Source organism: Adiantum capillus-veneris, chromosome 18 (genome assembly GCF_014529385.1).
Source record: "Adiantum capillus-veneris isolate H3 chromosome 18, ASM1452938v2, whole genome shotgun sequence".
Classification (NCBI taxonomy): domain Eukaryota; kingdom Viridiplantae; phylum Streptophyta; class Polypodiopsida; order Polypodiales; family Pteridaceae; genus Adiantum; species Adiantum capillus-veneris.
Window position 1 is genome coordinate 21,349,831 of NC_140948.1, and position 20,954 is coordinate 21,370,784.

The window sequence follows — 20,954 nt, forward strand, 5'->3', positions numbered from 1 at the left end:
GCTCGCAATCTCAAGACCATCTGTCACCAGGAGGTGTATTTTTCCTGTTGCCTTCCGTAAATAAGTATTAGATATATTTATTTTATTTTTACTTGTTTGTCCCAAAACCCTTGAAAAGGTGCAAGTGGACATTGCATGGCCAGTGTGAAACGGCTGCAGCCAAATGGGTTTCTCACATCGGGGATCTAGGTCGGTCAGACAGGGACTGCCCGGGCCAGTTAGCACTGAATTCTGATGAGTATGGAAGCTCGTGTGCGCCAAACTGGAATTTGGGCCACTCGTCAAGTCACTGCAACTTTATAAGTTGAAAGGGGCCAGTAAATTAACCCACATTGTAGATGTTGGTCAAATGGTAGTCTTCAATGATGGTCAGGAGACCGATAGGGACGCCATGGAAGCATCTCCTAAAATTTAGGGAACTGCTATTTTTGACCGGAAAATGTGTTCGCATCATTAGCTCTGGAATGACAAGGGGAACATTTTATTGCTCTGCTACCAAGTCAACTGACGCACCAGTTGAGATATTTTTAGCAGGGAAAGCCCAAACTCGAAAACTGGGCGACGTGTCAGCCTGTGAGCGCTTCTGCCACTCTAGGAGGCAAAAACGAGCTCCATATCAACAAAGGGGGCGCCATTTTCAGCCTCAGGTGGATTGTAGCAAGTACAGAAGCTATGGAATGCTTACCTTGCCCTCTATGCACAGTATGGTGACGGGAGTGATGCCCCGCACGCTACATACTGCTCTCTTTCTCCCCTACGTACAGTATGTTATGCCCCACTAGTGGGCTTCTCATTTGACCTATGTACAGTTATGGGGGTTTATGCGCATTTGCCAAGGCAAGAGCCTTCTGAACAGGAACCGGATTAGCTAATTGCTAATCCCCCACAGGTACGCACAGTTCCATCACGAAAGATTGCGAGTTTGGAGAGTTTTCTCGCGTGAAAACTCGTCCAATTCGCAGGGGAACTGTCCCATTGCGTGCGGGAGCCCTTGGGACACGCGTAGGCGTGTTCGCTCCGCTAAAAACGATCCGAAACAGGGAATTACAGCCTGCTGTGTTTTTCTGCAGGTTTAGGGTTTCGCACCTAAACTGCAAGGGAACATCAGGGGAGCCTCGTGAGAGCCTTGGGATGCGTGTACAGGCTTTTGGGCTCCCGGCAGTGAAAAACAGAGAATTACAGCCCGCTGAATTTCTGTGACAGCTCACCAGAAAGCTTCCAGATATCGAGGGAATCCGTCCTAGACACGTGTTTTTGACCTACAGGGGTTTTTGCGCCGTTATGTTGTCGAAATCCGGTCGAAAACCTGCGTTTTCAGCCCTCGCCAGGTTTGGACAGCTTTGTGAAAGCTTGTGCTAAGTGGTCAGATCGTCTACCTTAATCTGAATAAAGAAATACCGAAAGGGGCGCCAGTCTTTGGGGCCTACAGGGTGTCGGTCTCGTGTGCGCAGTGACATTCTAGTCGCTGGACGCAACTGTGTTCTCTTCCCTTCTCAGTGCTCTGTGTAAAGTTGACAGGTAATTGAAATAGTACCGCCCTCTACGTTGTACGGGCCGGTTATACCATCCGCATCAAGCGGATTAGGATAATCCCTTTGAAAGGCCACAACCATCTGAACAGGCACCACTACTTGTGAAAGTCACATCCAATAGTCATAAGTTATAACCCGTTACCCTACCCAGATAGGGGTGTGACTCTTGATATTACCTCTTCGGCCTCTATTCAAAAGGATCCTCGGTGCAACCAAGTTCAGTCCTAACCGAGCCCAACTACCAAGACCTAACCGGGAGGCTTAAAACCCAACAAAGCAAAGGATTCCCCCAAATTGCATAGAGAGGGTGACGTGGCAAGACTGTACACACCAGCCCGCACATTGCAAAAGCGCTAACGTGGCACTGTACGGATAGCTGCCATCCCAATGGGCGCCAGGTTTTGGACCTAAAGCTTTTAGAAGTGTTGCTTTTCTGTGACTGCTTTTGGGAGAGGCCAAGGAGCCAGGGCTTTTAAATATGTGTACAAGGCACTCTCTCTGCCATCCTACCTCACGCAGGAGCAAAGCAAAGCCCCGAAGTTGTACCTTGTTGAAGTAATATAAAGAAATACCAAAAGCCCCCCCCCCCCCCCCCCCCCCCCCCCCCCCCCCCAAAGGGGGTCCAATGTCACAAAGTGATGACGTGGCGGACAACAGAAACCCTAATTTCTGCCAGAAACCCTAAAATTCCTGCAAACCCTAAATTTTGCCAAAAACCCTAAATTCCGGAAATCGCGGAGGCGGATTATTATTAAAATATATATATATATATATATATATATATTTTGGAAAATGATGAGCGACGCGAATTTTGCTTTTGCTTTTTTTTATTAAAAAAAAAGAGAAAAGACTCTCTAAGAGAGAGAGAGAACTGATGCTTTTGATTTTAAAAGCTTTTGGGGCTCTGCTTTTGGGCATCCCTTGTAACCTTTAAATTAGTGGTGAGGGTCTCACTTCTCAGGGCATCTGGACGCAGAGTCTGAGAGTGAAACCCTAACCGCTCTCTTGTACTTTGATGATTGATTAATACAAAAAGAAATACCGAAAGGGGCGCCAGTCTTTGGGGCCAATATCTCTAGGCACGGAACTCCGCCGGGCCAGTGCAAATCTATTGTGATCTGTGAATTGTTTTGAAGTGGTTATTTGGTGCTGTCGCGGTTGATTCTTGACTTGGAGTGTCCAAGTTTGTTACAGTGGTATCAGAGCACGGCCGATTTCTCTTCTACGGGAAATCCGATCCCCGAATTTTTTTTTTTTCCGCGGCACCTATGGCTTCAGGCAATGATCAGTCGACTCCCTCTGCGTCTGGAGATGCGGGCTGGGATCACAACGAAGATTCAGACAGAGAGTATGGCCCGCCTCGGCCTACTCAGGCGGAGCAAACAGAGATGGAGCGTCGCCAGTTGATCAGCGATGCAACAAAGATGATGCTCAATTTTGCCAAGGACCCGAAGATGGTAAAATATATGAAGCAGACCTCTTTGGAAGAGGTACAGACAGAGTGGCAGAGAACCACAACACCACTCCCGAAACCCGCTCTCAAGAAACCTTCTGCCTCCAAGAAATATACGGAGAAGGAACTGGAGAACGTGGTTGATGCACGGATTGCTCAGCTTTTCGACGTGCAAAAGAAAGGCAAAAAGCACGGCAAAAAGCACGGCAAAAAGCAGAACAAAGGTACTGACTTCCCGGGATATTTGGGTCGTCAGTCGACATTCGACAAAGCAAAGAAACGGAAGAAGCGTGTTCGATTTGAAGGAGTACCCAGTTCTTCTTCTTCTTCTTCTGACAGTTCTTCTAGCTCCTCGGATTAGAGCGAAGAAGACAGAAAAAAAGAAAAAAGCGAAGCAAGACACAAAGCTTCGGAACGGGCAAGAAAAAGGCAAAGAAGGCTACATCTCGCCCAGAGACTGACAGTTCTACTGAGGACTCGTCTACAGACAGCTCAGATTCCGATGACGGAAAGTTTTATGCGAACAAGAAGAATTTTTACAAAGCCAACCAGTATGACTTTCTCGAAGATAACAGCAAGAAAGTCCGAGAGTTTAAGGAAGGTGGCCACTCGATCAAGTTTGATACTTTTCAGGATACTCAGATGCTTCGAAGGCTTTTGTCTCTTATACAGCAGTTTGACATCGCTTTCGCGGGAGGACGCTATTCAGAGCACTCCAAGATTCGGAGAGCTGCCTCTTACTCTGAGGGGAATGCTCGTACTTGGTGGTCCACGCTTCTATTAAGCAAGACTGTGCCAGTTACATGGCTGAAATTCAAGAGGCTTTTTATTTCTTCTTGGTTGACTCAAGAGTTTGAGCGAGATATACGAGCTGCTTGGAACCATCTCCGGATGACCAAGAGCGATACAGTGAATTCTTATTGTGAAAGATTCTGGAGCTCTTTTCTACCCGCCTCTTCATTCAAGAAGATCTCGTTCAGAGAACAAATTGAGCGGTTTACCTTGGGTCTACCTACAGAGATCCGAGATCACTGCTTGGAACAGAAGTCAGCTTCTATTCAGGAGTTGATGAGTCATGCGAAGCGGGGCTTTGCCATTCACTCTGGCAGTCTGACCTACCCCACAGATGAGGCCATGACACAACGAGCCAAACAGACTTCTGGGAATGAAAGTAGAATGAAAAAGAGCAACCCAGAGAAAAAAAAAAAGGATGCACGACCCAAGCTTACTCCTGAGGAGAGAGCTCGCTTCATCAGAGAGGGAAAGTGCTTTGGATGCGGGAAACATGGACATATTTCCGCAAAGTGCCCTGATAAGGCACAGAAAGAACAGAATGATAAAGACGACGACAGGTCTGAGAGTTCGAGAGCAGCTGAGGAATGTGGCAGAAAAGGCAGATAGAAAAGCAGAACTGGTACCACATGGCGTGGGACTTGCACCGAATCAAATGAATGAAAGTACAAACTTTGTCGTTTTTTTTTGGGGCAAAGTGAAGGATCAAGAAGCTCTTTTGAAGGAGCCAAGGCCAACTTCTTTTCACTTGGAATTGGCGGCTCGATTTGGAACTGCGCCCGACAGACTGACGCCACTGGCGGAGGTAGTTCGACTGGCACCCGGATGGGATGTTGCCATTACACCGAGCATTGGCAAACTTCGTTTGCAATGACAGGGGTGTTCAGGGCACGTGAGTGACGTTCTACTCGGGATCCCTTGGTACCACAAGAACTACGCCGTGGTTGACTACCGGGCCGAGAAAGCGACTTTGATAAATGAAGGGCTTAGAGATTGTACTTGATGAACTTCAGTTTTCTTACTCATTCTTTTGGGAGAACTGAACGATGGATAAAAGCTGAATATGTTTTGACCTGAAGAAAAGAACGCCAAGATTTTTTTTCTCCACGCTCATGCCGATTGCTTTTGAGAGGGCCTGAAGATCATACCATTGATCTGATATCTGGAAGCACGCCACCGAATCGGCCACCTTATCGTGTGAGCCGAGTACAAAATGAAAAGATTATGAACTCAGTGAAAGACCTCTTGGAAAAGGGTCTTGTCCAGCCTAGTACTTCACCGTATTGCTCTCCAGTATTGTTGGTTTTGAAGAAAGACGGATCTTGGAGAATGTGCATCGATTATAGCACTCTCAACGAAATCACCATCAAGAACAGATTTCTGATTCCTAGGATCGATGATATACTCGACAGGTTACAGGGATCCTCGTGCTTTAGCAGGATTGACTTGAAGACTGGATATCATCAGATCAGGATAGCGCCAGGAGATGTCTACAAGACAGCTTTTCGGATGACTTTTGGGTTATTTGAGTTTTTGGTGATGCCTTTTGGCTTAACCAATGCTCCTGCGACATTTAACCGGATGATGGATAGGATTTTTCGAGAATACAGGCTATTTGTTGGCACTTTCTTTGACGACATCATTGTTTTCTCCAAGAATGAGGCAGAACACAGAGATCATCTGCTTCAAGTCTTTCAGGCATTACGAGATCACAAGTTAGTAATTAATGCAAAGAAAAGTGAATTTTTCCTACCAAAGATACACTTTTTGGGACACATTGTGTCAGCAGCAGGAGTGCAAATGGACCCGGCCAAGATAGAGACTATCCATGATTGGCCCGATTTGAGGAATGTCCATGAAGTTAGAAGCTTCTTGGGACTATGTTCATACTACAGGCGGTTCATACGAAAGTTTGCAGAGGTTGCTTCCCCTTTGCATATCTTGACACAGAAAGGAGTACCTTTTTCGTGGGGACCCACAGAGGTGACTGCCTTTCAGACATTGAAAGAGAAATTGACTACGGGACCTATTTTGACTTTGACGGACTTGCAGAAGTCATTCGAAGTATATTGTGATGCTTGTGGTCGTAGTCTGGGTGCGGTCTTGATGCAAGAAGGCCATGTCATAGCTTACGAGAGCCGTTTGTTCTCTAGGCCGGAGATGACAGCACAGATTTATGAGAAAGAGCTTTTGGCGGTTATCCATGCTCTTACTCAGTGGCGGCATTACCTACTCGGAGCGGATTTTATTGTCTTTACAGACCATCAGAGTTTGCGCTACTTCTTGTCACAGAAGCAGCTTTCGGAAAAGCAGATGCGGTGGGCGAACATCTTGTCACAGTTTCACTTCCAGATTGTCCATGTGCAGGGACAGAAGAATGTGGTGGCAGATGCTTTGTCTCGGAAACCGTTGGTTCTGGCTATTTCCGCGATACATCATAGGAGCTTCGAGGATATGGTCGATCAGTGTGTCTCACAAATACAGATTTTGTAGATATTTTCACACGGATACGGGATGGGGAGACAGTAGCTGGATACTCCCTTCGGGAAGGCTACTTGATGAAAAAGACTATGTTGTGCGTTACACAGCCGTTGAGGGAAAAGGTTATGACTGATTGCCACTGTCCACCTTTTACGGGTCACCGCGGCATTGCTACCACCATGAAAGGGGTAGAGAGAGATTTCTTTTGGCGGAGACTGAAGAAGGATGTGGAAGAGTTTGTGCGCAGTTGCTTGGTATGCCAGAAGGTCAAGTTTGACAGGCATAACGCACAGGGATTGTTACAGCCTTTACCCATACCCACCCGCCCCTGGGAAAATATTGAAATGGATTTCATTTTTGATCTCCCGAGAATACAGAATGATCACGATGATTTTCCGATTACATGGCACGCCTGAGACGATTGTCTCCGACAGAGACCCCAGATTTATGAGTTTGTTTTGGAAGGCAATTTGGGAGAACATTGGGACGCGGTTGCAGTTCTCGTCATCGTTCCACTTGCAGACTGACGGGCAATTTGAGATTGCCAATTCAGTGATTTTAGATTTATTGAAGTCTTGTATCTCGCATCAGAAGACTCAATGGGAAAAGAACTTACCTTTGGTGGAATTTGCCTACAATAACACGATACACTCTTCGACGGGGAAGATGCCATGTGAGATTGTTGAAACTGCTGCGAAGGTTCCATCCTTCCTGAGCACGAAAGATTAGAAATTTGAAGCGGATGAATATTCGCGAGATTTGGATACGGCTTTTGCCAAGGTTCCCGAGACTTTGCAGGAGTCTCAAGAACAACAGAAAAAGGCAGCGGATCGCCATCGTCGCGACTGGAAACTGAAGGAGGATGATTGGGTGCTCTTACTTTTGAGAAGGCACGCCTAAGAAAGAACAAGGGAAAGGAGAGGCTTTTTCCAAAGCTTAGTATGTGATACTACGGACCTTTCCAGATTACTGACAAGATAAATGATGTCTCCTTCCGATTGGAACTGCCAGATACTTGGAGGATTCACAATGCATTGCATGTGAGTCTCTTGAACCCTGTTAAAGGTGATGTGCCTGATGATGGGGAGCCTGATGAGCAACCCGAAGTGGAAGAAAACGAGGAGATCCTTGTTCCTGAACAGATTTTGGCACATAATGATACGAAGAATAAGGGTAAAGTCCGAAGGCGGTTCTTGGTTAAGTTCAAGAACTTTCCTGCATTTGATGCGAAGTGGATGGAGGAGGAGGACCTAGCAGATACTCCTCGGATTGTGAAACTTTACCTCGATGTTTTGGTTTAGCATAGTCTACTCCAAACGGAACCCAGAAACTCAGCTTGGCCGAAGATCTGGTGCAGTGGGATGCACAAGAGGGGAGTCGCTCCACTCCTTTGTCAACAGATGCCTCGATTTTGATACTAAAGTCACTGATGTCTCTTTGAGCTTCAGGGATACTGAGAGCTGACAGTATTCTGCTGGATGACTTTATGAAATGGAATTCCTGATTATGATACTGATTTGTTCTTGACTTCTTGTGAGTACAGGAACTGATAGACGAAATGACTGCAGCATTTTGGTCTGATTGATCTCGAATAGACATGGTTGCAATAGGGGTTAGTCAATCGGACATCGATGAGGTCCCGATTGGACCTAGATGTGATTGCTAGCTACATTGCCGATAAATCATGGTCTAAGATCCGAATGAATGTTGAATGTCATGTGATGTCCTGTGATGTCTGGTGATGTCCTGTGATGTCGTGTGATGTGACTGTCGATTTTGTACATGTGCTAGATGTGTGTTCCTAGTACGTAGGTACTAACAGTCAGTGTCTGCTAAGACGGTTTATGGCTTTTGTCGGTTTTGCAGGCGTAATCGCGGTCGATTACAATGCTTTCAAGAGGGGGCCAATGTCACAAAGTGATGACGTGGCGGACAACAGAAACCCTAATTTCTGCCAGAAACCCTAAAATTCCTGCAAACCCTAAATTTTGCCAAAAACCCTAAATTCCGGAAATCGCGGAGGCGGATTATTATTAAAAAAAAAAAATTATTTTATTTTTTTTTTGGAAAATGATGAGCGACGCGAATTTTGCTTTTGCTTTTTTTTATTAAAAAAAAAGAGAAAAGACTCTCTAAGAGAGAGAGAGAACTGATGCTTTTGATTTTAAAAGCTTTTGGGGCTCTGCTTTTGGGCATCCCTTGTAACCTTTAAATTAGTGGTGAGGGCCTCACTTCTCAGGGCATCTGGACGCAGAGTCTGAGAGTGAAACCCTAACCGCTCTCTTGTACTTTGATGATTGATTAATACAAAAAGAAATACCGAAAGGGGCGCCAGTCTTTGGGGCCAATATCTCTAGGCACGGAACTCCGCCGGGCCAGTGCAAATCTATTGTGATCTGTGAATTGTTTTGAAGTGGTTATTTGGTGCTGTCGCGGTTGATTCTTGACTTGGAGTGTCCAAGTTTGTTACAGCCAAGGTTTGGGGCTGTAACAAACTTGGACACCCCAAGTCAAGATCCTACCGCGACACAACAGGGATTCACTTCAAACAGTTCACAAAGACGACATGGCCCGGCGTAGTTCCGTGCCCACCCCAAAGACTGGCGCCCCTTTCGGTATTTCTTTTTATATTAATCTGTGTTCGAAGTACAAAGAGGGCCCAAGGGTGCTCACTCTCAGACTCTGCGTCCAGATGCTCTGAGTAATGAGCCCCAAGGGCCACTTATAAAGATTACATAGGGCTGGTAAAAGCAGAGCCCCCAAAAGCTTCGAACTCCAAAAGCAATAAGTTTCCAAAAGCAACTGGTCGTCCATAACTGCCAAAAGCTGTCAGCATAATTTCCGGCCAGTCCGTATGGCAATCAGCGCAAATTGAGGAGATCCATACAGTCAGCATTATTTGCGGAATTATGTACGCCAACCACGTCAGCAGCCGCTTGCTTTATTTATTTTGTGTCCCCGGGGTCCCCTCGTCACTTGGCCATAAGTTGGGACAACTTATAGGGCTGCCACGTCACCAGTTTGTGACAGGGGCTTGTAGTTTGGAAGTGGAACTCTGCCACTCTCTCTCTCTCTCTCTCTCTCTCTCTCTCTCTCTCTCTCTCTCTCTCTCTCTCTCTCTCTCTCTCTCTCTCTCTCTCTCTCTCTGTGTGCTAAAGGCTGTTCCAGTATGTTCTTTTCAATTGATACGAGGTGCTATCCCGTTACAGTGGTATCAAAGCATCAAATGTGTGCTTTTTTGAACACATACCGGTCCTCCAAGAAGAGACAGAGCAAGATGGTGCTTCTAGATTCTATAGAGTACCTGCAATTCCCCCGCGACAAACTCTGCAACATACTCTTGAGGCATCCTCAACACAACCTCCCGATTCTGTAGAGCTTTCAACAGTTTTTGAACTACATATTGCCTCCTCTGTTGCCTCAGGCTGTTCCTCCTCCTCCCACACCAAAAAACGCAAGGGCTTCTACCCAACATCCGACTCAGTCCTCTATTCCAATCGGAAAAGTTTTCAAAAACATGGTGCAACCAGGTGATTTCTACCCAGAGCAACCGCCTCTGCCGCCACCTCCCCCACCGCCACCAGGGTATAACACCTACCCCTATTATCCACATCTTGGATTTGCATTGCATTAGCCAAAGAACTTTGAGGATGGTGTATCTACAGTAAAAATTTTCAACTTTTCAAGCATGAAAGATAGCAAGAAAGCCTTACAGTTCCTACAAAAGTTTAACAGGGGAACTACACTTACAGAATCAAAGATCTCTCAAGCCGCCGGTTTTTTCAAAGATAACGCTATGCAATGGTGGAATTCTATAGCTGCCAAGCCACATGCTCCAAGGACTTGGACTCACACCTCCTATGTATGTCCTACAAAAGGGGATAAGCCTCCCCTGTTGTAATCACTTTCGACGACACGCCAAACGGAAGCACAAGGGAAACTGTAATCTACACACTAGGCAACACTTTAGCACTTCAAAACACTTGAGAGAGAGAGAGAGAGTAGTCAACAAAGCACCGCGAACTTCGGAGCCAAGACACACTAGCCCGAAAGACTGGCGCCCCTTTTCGGTATTTCTTTATTATTACACTTCGCAAGTACAACTCCCAAGGGTCCAACTCTCTCCGAGACTCTACGTCTAGATGCCCTCTGAGAAGTGGCCCTCTGGGCACTTATAAACTTACAAAGGATGCCCAAAAGCAGATCCCCAAAAAACCAAGTGCAAAAGCACTTGATCCTAAAAGCATCTGCCCTCAAAAGCTGGCCCCAAAAACTATCCACAACAGCCAACCCAAATCGCGAAAATCCGTACAAGTGCCATATGGCGGTCAGCGTGATTTACGGAAATCCAACGCAGAGTTCAAGCTTTCGTTATTTTGAGTTTTGGGTCCCTCGACCGGTGCTCCATAAGTTGGTAGGGTTAGGATTATTAATTCCTAACCCTTTATTGACTTCGGACCAGTCGGCGGGTCTTTATAAGTTGTGATGTAAAAGTCTTCGACCCCATAGATCTCAACAAGGCGGTAGCAATGCTCTCTCCCAAGAGATGAAGCACAACAAGGGAAAGCCTAAGGAGAACCCTCTCAGACTCCTCAAAACCCTCAGAACGGTAAGAGAACGGTAAGAATGGTAAGAATAGTAACTCTTCTAACCAATCTTCCTCTAGTCTCTCAGAAAAGAACTTACAAAATGAATCTAAGGGTAAAGCTAACACAATTGCTAAACCTAAGCTCACCCCATATGAAAAAGCAGCACAAGGAATTTTAGGAGGATACATCACATCAGAAGAACAAAGCATTTATTATAAGGAAGGTCAATGTTATCATTGTCACATCAAGGGTCACATAAAAAGAACATGTCCTAAGCTTGAATCTAGCGAATCTAAAGAACCCTCAGAACCCACATCCTCTGTTAATGCCATAAATAAGAACACTCGTGTGTCCCAAGTTTCTCATGATCCTATCATTGATGAGTCTCTCATGAAGTGTTATGGTCATGTGAATGGTCAACACATGGTGGTCTTGTTTGATTCTGGTAGTATGCATGATGTGATTCGTGACTCTCTTGTTAAAAGAGCCCGCTTGAAGGTCGCAAGACATCTCCTTTCGAGATGTCGGGCTTCGTTCCCGGTATGGACTCTCATTACTAGAGAGTGCCTTGATGTGTCCTTCCGCATAAAATTTGTAGTGTCTCCTCTCTCAAGATGTGATATGCTTTTAGGCATTCGATGGTAGCGTGAGCATAACCCTCTCATTGATTGGGCAGCCAATACTTTCACTTTCAATGCCAAAAGTGACTCTCCCATTGTCATTCGTGGGCAGGAAGTTGTTTATTCTTCATCTCTCATTTCTAATGTGCAGGCGAAGCTTGAAAAGAGTCAGGAGAAGGAGACTCTCTTAGTCTTGTCTTCTCCAAAGCACGACACATATGTTTTGCATGATAAAGATGTGATTATTCACAAGCATGATGATTTGCATGATCAAGATGTGATTGTTCACAAGGATGATGGTTTAGTTGATGCTTTTTCTAGTGAAGCTAACCTCATTGCAAGTTCGATCAATCACGATGAACCGATCTTGGCTCTCAAGTCAAGATCTAAGGAACCCCCACAGGAAGTATTGTGTATGCACATAATTAGTTAGTACGCATTGTTCGAGTGTTTCATTCGTGATGGTTTCCTGTATTTTAGGTGATCCCTTTCCATAGGCATGTCATATTGTACGATGAGCACGCTTCACTCATGAATGAGCATGGATGTACGCGGATTACTCATGAAAAGATGAAATGTTTGCATTCAAGGAATTCACATTCCATGTCTCTTCCTTGGCACGACACAGTATCCGAAAGAGCACAAGAAGGATTGAGCATCAAGCATCGGCATTTCCATTGTGATTTGCCACAATTGATGGATTTAGATCAGAAAGACAAGTTTCAATTCCAATTTTTGTGTGTGTTTGATGAACGGTTTGGCACTCCGTCTCTTTGTTCATCTGCATTGCATGCATAGTTTTTTCGAAAGAATAGTCTTTTTCAGTCACTCTACATGAAATGGGTATGTTCATGGTTTTGAGTTGGAAGTGGTTTCAGGAATTTTCCTCCTTGGAGATTCTTGAAGAAGGTGAACCTACGTCCATAAACGCAGTTGGACCATTGAAGCAGCCACAGATTAACTTTGTGTCGCTTTTGGCGTGGCCCAAAGAAGCAAGCGTTGCAGACATTTATGAAGTTCAGGTATCGCACGACCCACGTATCAGAGTGGGCCGGCAAAGAGTCTTTTCCAGGATTCTGAACACTGTTGGCGGTCTCCCTCGATGCCATACAGTTCAGTACCAGTACCTCACTTTAAAACGGAGGGGATGTCACGTGCACATCTAACCCTATGTGCATGTGGACAAGCTACTTCATGTCTAGGGTTCAGTTCAACTTAGGAAGTGTTCTAGACCTTTGTTAGCCTGTGCGTAGGCCATGCATGTCCAGGCACTTAGAGTAGTTGCATTTCCTCTGGTTGCACACAGCATGATCATCAGATTTCAGTCAGTACCCATCAGGAGCATTATACATTGCATAGAACCCATTTTCCCTATTTTAGCCATTTTTCACTTATTTTAATAAGTGAATTTGTTGGGAAACTCCGTAGGGCAAATTGACTAAGGCAATATATAAGAAAAGCTAGCGCTAGAACTTTCTGGCATAAGAGGCAGCAGTGAACCCAATCTGGCAGTGCACCTTCTCAGCAAGACCCCCGGCAGGAACTCCTATCGTTTTTCAGCCATCAAGATAGCCTAGCGTTTTCAGCATTTGCAGATCAGCCCCAGCGTTTTACAACTTGCAGATCAGCCTGGCATTGGCAAATTCACAGCAGATCCCCTAGCGTTTTTGCAACAGACAACAGATCAGCCCATCGTTTTTGCAATTGCAGACTACCGTTAGTGTTTTGCAAATTCCCAGTGACAGAACCTTCACTTGCATCAGCGTCATGCATTTTCAGCAATTAGATTCCGTACCGCAGCCCCCAACCCTCGCAGATCTCACCTTCCCGCAGTAGATCCTCGCCGCACGGTCAGATCAGCCAGAGTTTGTAGATTCAGCCCGCTATTCGCAGATTTCAGCATCTGCGTTTTCAGCGCATCGTCATCGCGCCGTCATCGACATAGAGTCAGAATTCAGCAGATACAAGATTTGCAGATTTCAGCCCTTAGCGTTTTCAGATTTCAGCCCATCTCGTCGTCGTTCTCATCATCGGCAAGTCCATTGCATCTAGACCATTGTACTAGATTGTGCAATCAATAGCATAGACCGCTCTCGCCATAGAGAGTGGGGCCCTCGGAGGAGTATTTGACAACATTCTGGTGTCGTATTCTTCTCTCTCTTTCTCTCAGTCTCAGCACCTTCATTCACAGTGTTTATGTAACAGACTTGGACACTCCAAGTCAAGAATCTACCACGACAGCACCAAATAACCACTTCAAAACATTTCACAGTTCACAGTTCACAATTTATTCGACAATGGCCTGGCGGAGTTCCGTGCCTAGAGATATTGGCCCCAAAGACTGGCGCCCCTTTCGGTATTTCTTTTTGTATTAATCTGAGTTCAAAGTACAAGAGTGCGGGCAGGCGCTCACAGTCAGACTCTGCGTCCAGATGCTCTGAGTTGTGAGAGGCCTGCTCACATATTTAAAAATACAGGGTTGCTAAAAGCAAAGCCCCAAAAGCTGAAATCAAAAGCTTCAAGTAAAAGCTTTGAAAATAAAGCAAAAGTTCTTTCTCTCTCTTTCTTTTAATAAATAAAGCAGAGAGGTCTTCTCTCTCCCTCTCTCTTGCTAAAATAAAGCAAGCCAAAATCTGTCAAAAAGCTGAAATTGCCGCCACTGATGCTTTCCGCAATATGCGCCACAAAACGCGGGGATCCGTACAGCTACCACATGTCAACTCACGTCAGCAAAATCAGGGTTTCTATTTTCTGCAAAAATTAGGATTAGGGTTAGGGTTCCAACAAAAATTAGGGTTTTTTATTTTAAGGTTAGGATTTTTTGCACAGCGAGCAACCACGTCATCACTTTGTGACATACCCCCCTCTTGAAAGCATTGTAATCGCCCTCGATTACGCCTGCAAAACAGATAGAGGCCATAAACCGTCTTAGCAAACACTGATTGTTAGTACCTACGTACTAGGAACACACATCTAGCACATGTACCAATCGACAGTCACAGCACACGACATCACAGGACATCACATGACATTCAACATCCATTCGGATATTAGACCATAATTTATCGGCAATGTAGCTAGCAATCGCATCTAGATCCAATCGGGACCTCATCGATGGCCGATTGACTAACCCCTATTGCAACCATGTCTATTCGAGATCAATTAGACCAAAATGCTGCAGTCATTTCGTCTATCAATTCCTGCACTTTAAAACAAGTCAAGCACAAATCAGTTTCATATTACGGAATTCCATTTCATAAAGTCATATAGCAAAATACTGTCAGCTCTCAGTATCCCTGAAGCTCAAAGAGACATCAGTGACTCTAGTATTCTAAAAATCAAGGCATCTGTTGACAAAGGAACAGAGTAACTCCCCTCTTGTGCATCCCACTGCACCAGATTTCCGACCAAGCTGAATTCTAGGTTCCATTTGGAGTAGACTATGCTAAACCAAAAGCTTCGAGGTAAAGTTTCACAATCTGAGGAGTATCTGCTACGTCCTCCTCCTCCATCCACTTCGCATCCAATGCAGGATAGTTCTTGAATTTAACCAAGAACCGCCTTCTTACTTCACCCTTATTCTTTGTGTCCTTATGTGCCAAAATCTGTTCAGGAACAAGGATCTCTGTCACAAAGTGATGACGTGGTGGACAACACAAACCCTAATTTCTGCCAAAAACCCTAAAATTCCTGCAAACCCTAATTTTTGCCAAAAACCCTAAATTCCGGAAATCGCGGAGGCTTTTTAAAAAGAAAAAAAGAAATTTGAAATGATGAGCGACGCGAATTTTGCTTTTTTTTAATAAAAAAAAGAGAAAAGACTCTAAGAGAGAGAGAGAGAACTGATGCTTTTTATTTTAAAAGCTTTTGGGGCTCTGCTTTTGGGCATCCCTTGTATCTTTAAATAAGTGGTGAGGGCTTCACTTCTCAGAGCATCTGGACGCAGAGTCTGAGAGTGAAACCCTAACCGCTCTTGTACTTTGATGATTGATTAATATAAAAAGAAATACCGAAAGGGGCGCCAGTCTTTGAGGCCAATATCTCTAGGCACGGAACTCCGCCGGGCCAGTGCAAATCTATTGTGATATGTGAATTGTTTTGAAGTGGTTATTTGGTGCTGTCGCGATTGATTCTTGACTTGGAGTGTCCAAGTCTGTTACAGTGGTATCAGAGCATCTGGACGCAGAGTCTGAGAGTGAAACCCTAACCGCTCTCTTGTACTTTAATGATTGATTAATATAAAAAGAAATACCGAAAGGGGTGCCAGTCTTTGGGGCCAATATCTCTAGGCACGGAACTCCGTCGGGCCATTGCAAATCTATTGTGATCTGTGAATTGTTTTGAAGTGGTTATTTGGTGCTGTCGCGATTGATTCTTGACCTGGAGTATCCAAGTCTGTTACAGCTTTTCGGACGACTTTTGGGTTATTTGAGTTTTTGGTGATGCCTTTTGGCTTAACCAATGCTCCTGCGACATTTAACCGGATGATGGACAGGATTTTTCGAGAGTACAGGCTATTTGTTGGCACTTTCTTTGACGACATCATTGTTTTCTCCAAGAATGAGGCAGAACACAAAGATCATCTGCTTCAAGTCTTTCAGGCATTACGAGATCACACGTTAATGATTAATGCAAAGAAAAGTGAATTTTTCCTACCAGAGATACACTTTTTGGAACACAGTGTGTCTGCAGCAGGAGTGCAAATGGACCCGGCCAAGATAGAGACTATCCGTGATTGGCCCGATTTGAGGAATGTCCATGAAGTTAGAAGCTTCTTATGATTGTGTTCGTACTACAAGCGGTTCATAGAAAGTTTGCAGAGGTTGCTTCCCCTTTGCATACCTTGACACAGAAAGGAGTACCTTTTTCGTGGGGACCCACAAAGGTGACTGCCTTTCGGACATTGAAAGAGAAATTGACTACGGGACCTATTTTGACTTTGCCGGACTTGCAGAAGGCATTTGAAGTATATTGTGATGCTTGTGGTCGTAGTCTGGGTGCGGTCTTGATGCAAGAAGGCCATGTCATAGCTCACGAGAGTCGTTTGTTCTCTAGGCCGGAGATGACAGCACAGATCTATGAGAAAGAGCTTTTGGCGGTTATCCATGCTCTTAATGGCGGCATTACCTACTCGGAGCGGATTTTACTGTCTTTACAGACCATCAGAGTTTGCGCTACTTCTTGTCACAGAAGCAGCTTTCGAAAAAGCAGATCCGGTGGGCGAACATCTTGTCACAGTTCCACTTCTAGATTGTCCACGTGCAAGGATAGAAGAATGTGGTGGCAGATGCTTTGTCTCGGAAACTATTGGTTCTGGCTATTTCCGCGATACATCATAGGAGCTTCGAGGATATGGTCGATCAGTATGCCACAGATACAGATTTTGCAGATATTTTCACACGAATACGGGATGGGGAGACAGTAGCTGGCTACTCCCTTCGGGAAGGCTACTTGATGAAAAAGACTATGTTGTGCGTTACACAGCCGTTGAGGGATAAGGTTATGACTGAATGCCACTGTCCACCTTTTACGGGTCACCGCGGCATTGCTACCACCATGAAGGGGGTAGAGAGATACTTCTTTGGGACGAGACTCAAAAAGGATGTGGAAGAGTTTGTGTGCAGTTGCTTGGTATGCCAGAAGGTCAAGTTTGACAAGCATAAGGCATAGGGATTGTTACAGCCTTTTACCCATACCCACCTACCCTTGGGAAAGGATTGCAATGGATTTCATTTTTGATCTCCCAAGAACACAGAATGATCACAATGATTTTCCGATTACATGGCACGTCTGAGACGATTGTCTCAGACAGAGACCCCAGATTTATGAGTTTGTTTTGGAAGGCAATTTCGGAGAACATTGGCACGCAGTTGCAATTCTCGTCATCATTCCACTTGCAGACTGACGGGCAATTTGAGATTGCCAATTTAGTGACTTTAGATTTATTGAAGTCTTGTATCTCGGATCAGAAGACTCAATGGGAAAAGAACTTACCTTTGGTGGAATTTGCCTACAATAACACGATACACTCTTCGACGGGGAAGACGCCATGTGAGATTGTTGAAAGTGCTGCGAAGGTTCCATCCTTCCTGAGCACGAAAGATTAGATATTTGAAGCGGATGAATATTCGCGAGATTTGGATACGGCTTTTGCCAAGGTTCGCGAGACTTCGCAGGAGTCTCAAGAACGACAGAAAAAGGCAACGGATCGCCATCGTCGCGACTTGAAATTGAAGGAGGATGATTGGGTGCTCTTACTTTTGAGAAGGCACGCCTACGAAAGAAAAAGGGAAAGGAGAGGATTTTTCCAAAGCTTAGTATGCGATACTACGGACCTTTCCAGATCACTGACAAGATAAATGATGTCTCCTTCCGATTGAAACTACCAGATACTTGGAGGATTCATAATGCATTGCATGTGAGTCTCTTGAACCCTGTTTAAGGGTGATGTGCCTGATGAATGGGAGCCTGATGAGCAACCCGAAGTGGAAGAAAACGAGGAGATCCTTGTTCCTGAACAGATTTTGGCACATAACGATACGAAGAAAGGTAAAGTCCCAAGGCGGTTCTTGGTTTAGTTCAAGAACTTTCCTGCATTTGATGCAAGTGGATAGAGGAGGAGGACCTAGCAGATACTCCTCGGATTGTGAAACTTTACCTCGATGTTTTGGTTTAGCATAGTCTACTCCAAACGGAACCCAGAATTCAGCTTGGCCGGAGATCTGGTGCAGTGGGATACACAAGAGGGGAGTCACTCCGCTCCCTTGTCAACAGATGCCTTGATTTCGATACTAAAGTCACTGATGTCTCTTTGAGCTTCAGGGATACTGAGAGCTGACAGTATTCTGCAGGATTACTTTATGAAATGGAATTCCTGATAATGATACTCATTTGTTCTTGACTTCTTTTGAGTGCAGGAACTAATAGCCGAAATGACTGTAGCATTTTGGTCTGATTGATCTTGAATAGACATGGTTGCAATAGGGGTTAGTCAATCGGACATCGATGAGGTCCCGATTGGACCTAGATGTGATTGCTAGCTACATTGCCGATAAATCATGGTCTAAGATCTGAATGAATGTTGAATGTCATGTGATGTCCTGTGATGTCTGGTGATGTCCTGTGATGTGACTGTCAATTTTGTAGATGTGCTAGATGTGTGTTCCTAGTACGTAGGTACTACCAATCAGTGTCTGCTAAGACGGTTTATGGCTTTTGTCGGTTTTGCAGGCGTAATCGCGGTCGATTACAATGCTTTCAAGAGGGGGGTATGTCACAAAGTGATGACGTGGTGGACAGCAGAAACCCTAATTTCTGCCATAAACCCTAAAATTCTTGCAAACCCTAATTTTTGCCAAAAACCCTAATTTTCGAAAATCGTGGAGGCTTTTTTAAAAGAAAAAAAAATTTGAAATGATGAGCGACACGAATTTTGCTTTTTTTAATTAAAAAAAAGAGAAAAGACTCTCTGAGAGAGAGAGAGAACTGATGCTTTTTATTTTAAAAGCTTTTCGGGCTCTGCTTTTGGGCATCCCTTGTATCTTTAAATAAGTGGTGAGGGCTTCACATCTGGACGCAGAGTCTGAGAGTGAAACCCTAACCGCTCTCTTGTACTTTGATGATTGATTAATATAAAAAGAAATACCGAAAGGGGCGCCAGTCTTTGGGGCCAATATCTCTAGGCACGGAACTCCGCCAGGCCAGTGCAAATCTATTGTGATCTGTGAATTGTTTTGAAGTGGTTATTTCGTGTTGTCGCAATTGATTCTTGACTTGGAGTGTCCAAGTCTGATACAATCTCCTCGTTTTCCTCCACTTCGGGTTGCTCATCGGGCTCCCCATCATCGGGCACATCACCTTTAAAAGGTTTCAAGAGACTCACATGAAATCAACGTAACCGCGAAACGTTTCAAGGTCGAAACGTTTCACCCTGAAACGCAGCGTTTCAACACGAAACGTTTCAATCCAAAATGAGAGCACAGTGAAACGTGAGACCGAAACGTGCGTTTAGCGACTTTGAAACTAAAACTATGGTAACTTGTTATTAGTGAAACGGCTTGTGTTTCACTTGGTGAGCGAAACGTTTCAAGGCCCGAAACGTTTCACATGTCCTACCTGTCGAAACGCGTTTCATGGTGACGTTGCATGAAATGCATTGTGAATCCTCCAAGTGTCAGGCAGTTTCAATCGAAAGGAGACATTGATCTTTTCGGAGATCTAAAAAGGTCCGTAGTATCTCATACTAAGCTTTGAAAAAAGCCTCTTCTTCCCCTTCTTCTTTCTCAGGCGTGCCTTCTCAAAACGTAAGAGCACCCAATCATCTTCCTTCAATTTCAAATCGCGACAATGGCAATCCGCTGCCTTCTTCTGTCTTTCTTGTGATTTCTGCAAAGCCCCGCGGACTTTGACAAAAGCCGTATCTAAGTCGTGCGTGTATTCATCTGCTTCAAAAATCTTATCTTTCGTGCTTAGGAAGGGTAGAACCTTCGCAGCACCTTCAACAATCTCAAATGGCGCCTTCCCCGTCGAAGAGTGTATCGTGTTATTGTAGGCAAATTCCACCAACGGTAGATACTTTTCCCATTGAGTCTTCTGATCCGAGATATAAGACTTCAATAAATCTAAAACCACTGAATTGGCAATCTCAGATTGCCCGTCAGTCTGCGGGTGGAAGGATGACGAGAACTGCAACCGCGTGCCAATGTTCTCCCAAACTGCCTTCCAAAACAAACTCATAAGTCTGGGGTTCCTGTCGGAGACAATCGTCTCAGGCATGCCATGTAATCTGAAAATCTGGGCCACAAACAGTCTCGCTAAGTGATCCGGCTTGACTGTTTTCTTCACTGGAATGAAATGAGCCTGTTTGCTAAGACCACTCTGTGTTCTCGGGAGATCAAAATGAAATCCATTGCAATGCTTTCCCAAGGGTGGGTGGGTATGGGCAAAGGCTGTAACAATCCCTGTGCTTTATGCCTGTCAAACTTGACCTTCTGGCATACCAAGCAACTGCGCACCAACTCTTCCACATCCTTCGAAGTCTCGGCCAATAGAAGTATCTCTCTACCCCTTTCATCGTGGTAGCAATGCCGCGGTGACCCGTAAAAGGTGGACAGTGGCATTCAGTCATAACCTTTTCCCTCAATGGCTATGTAACGCACAACATAGTTTTCCTCATCAAGTAGCCATCCCGAATGGAATATCCCGCTACTGTCTCCCCATCCCATATCCGTGTGAAACCGTCTGCAAAATCTGTATACGTGGCATACTGGTCGACCATATCCTCGAAGCTCCTATGATGTATCGCGGAAATAGCCAGAACCAACGGCTTCCGAGACAAAGCATCTGCCACCACATTCTTCTGTCCCTGAACATGGACAATCTGGAAGTGAAACTATGACAAGATGTTCGCCCACCACACCTGCTTTTCCGATAGCTGCTTCTGTGACAAGAAGTAGCGCAAACTCTGATGGTCTGTAAAGACAGTAAA

The 20,954-nt window shown here is 45.0% G+C and overlaps 1 protein-coding gene across 1 annotated transcript in view; it reads right to left on the reverse strand.

The window, feature by feature from the left end:
• LOC147435330 (beta-ketoacyl-[acyl-carrier-protein] synthase III A, chloroplastic-like) overlaps positions 1 to 20,954 on the reverse strand; it is a 32,503-nt gene that overhangs the window by 2,652 nt on the left and 8,897 nt on the right. The gene's annotated exons all lie outside the window — the stretch shown is intronic.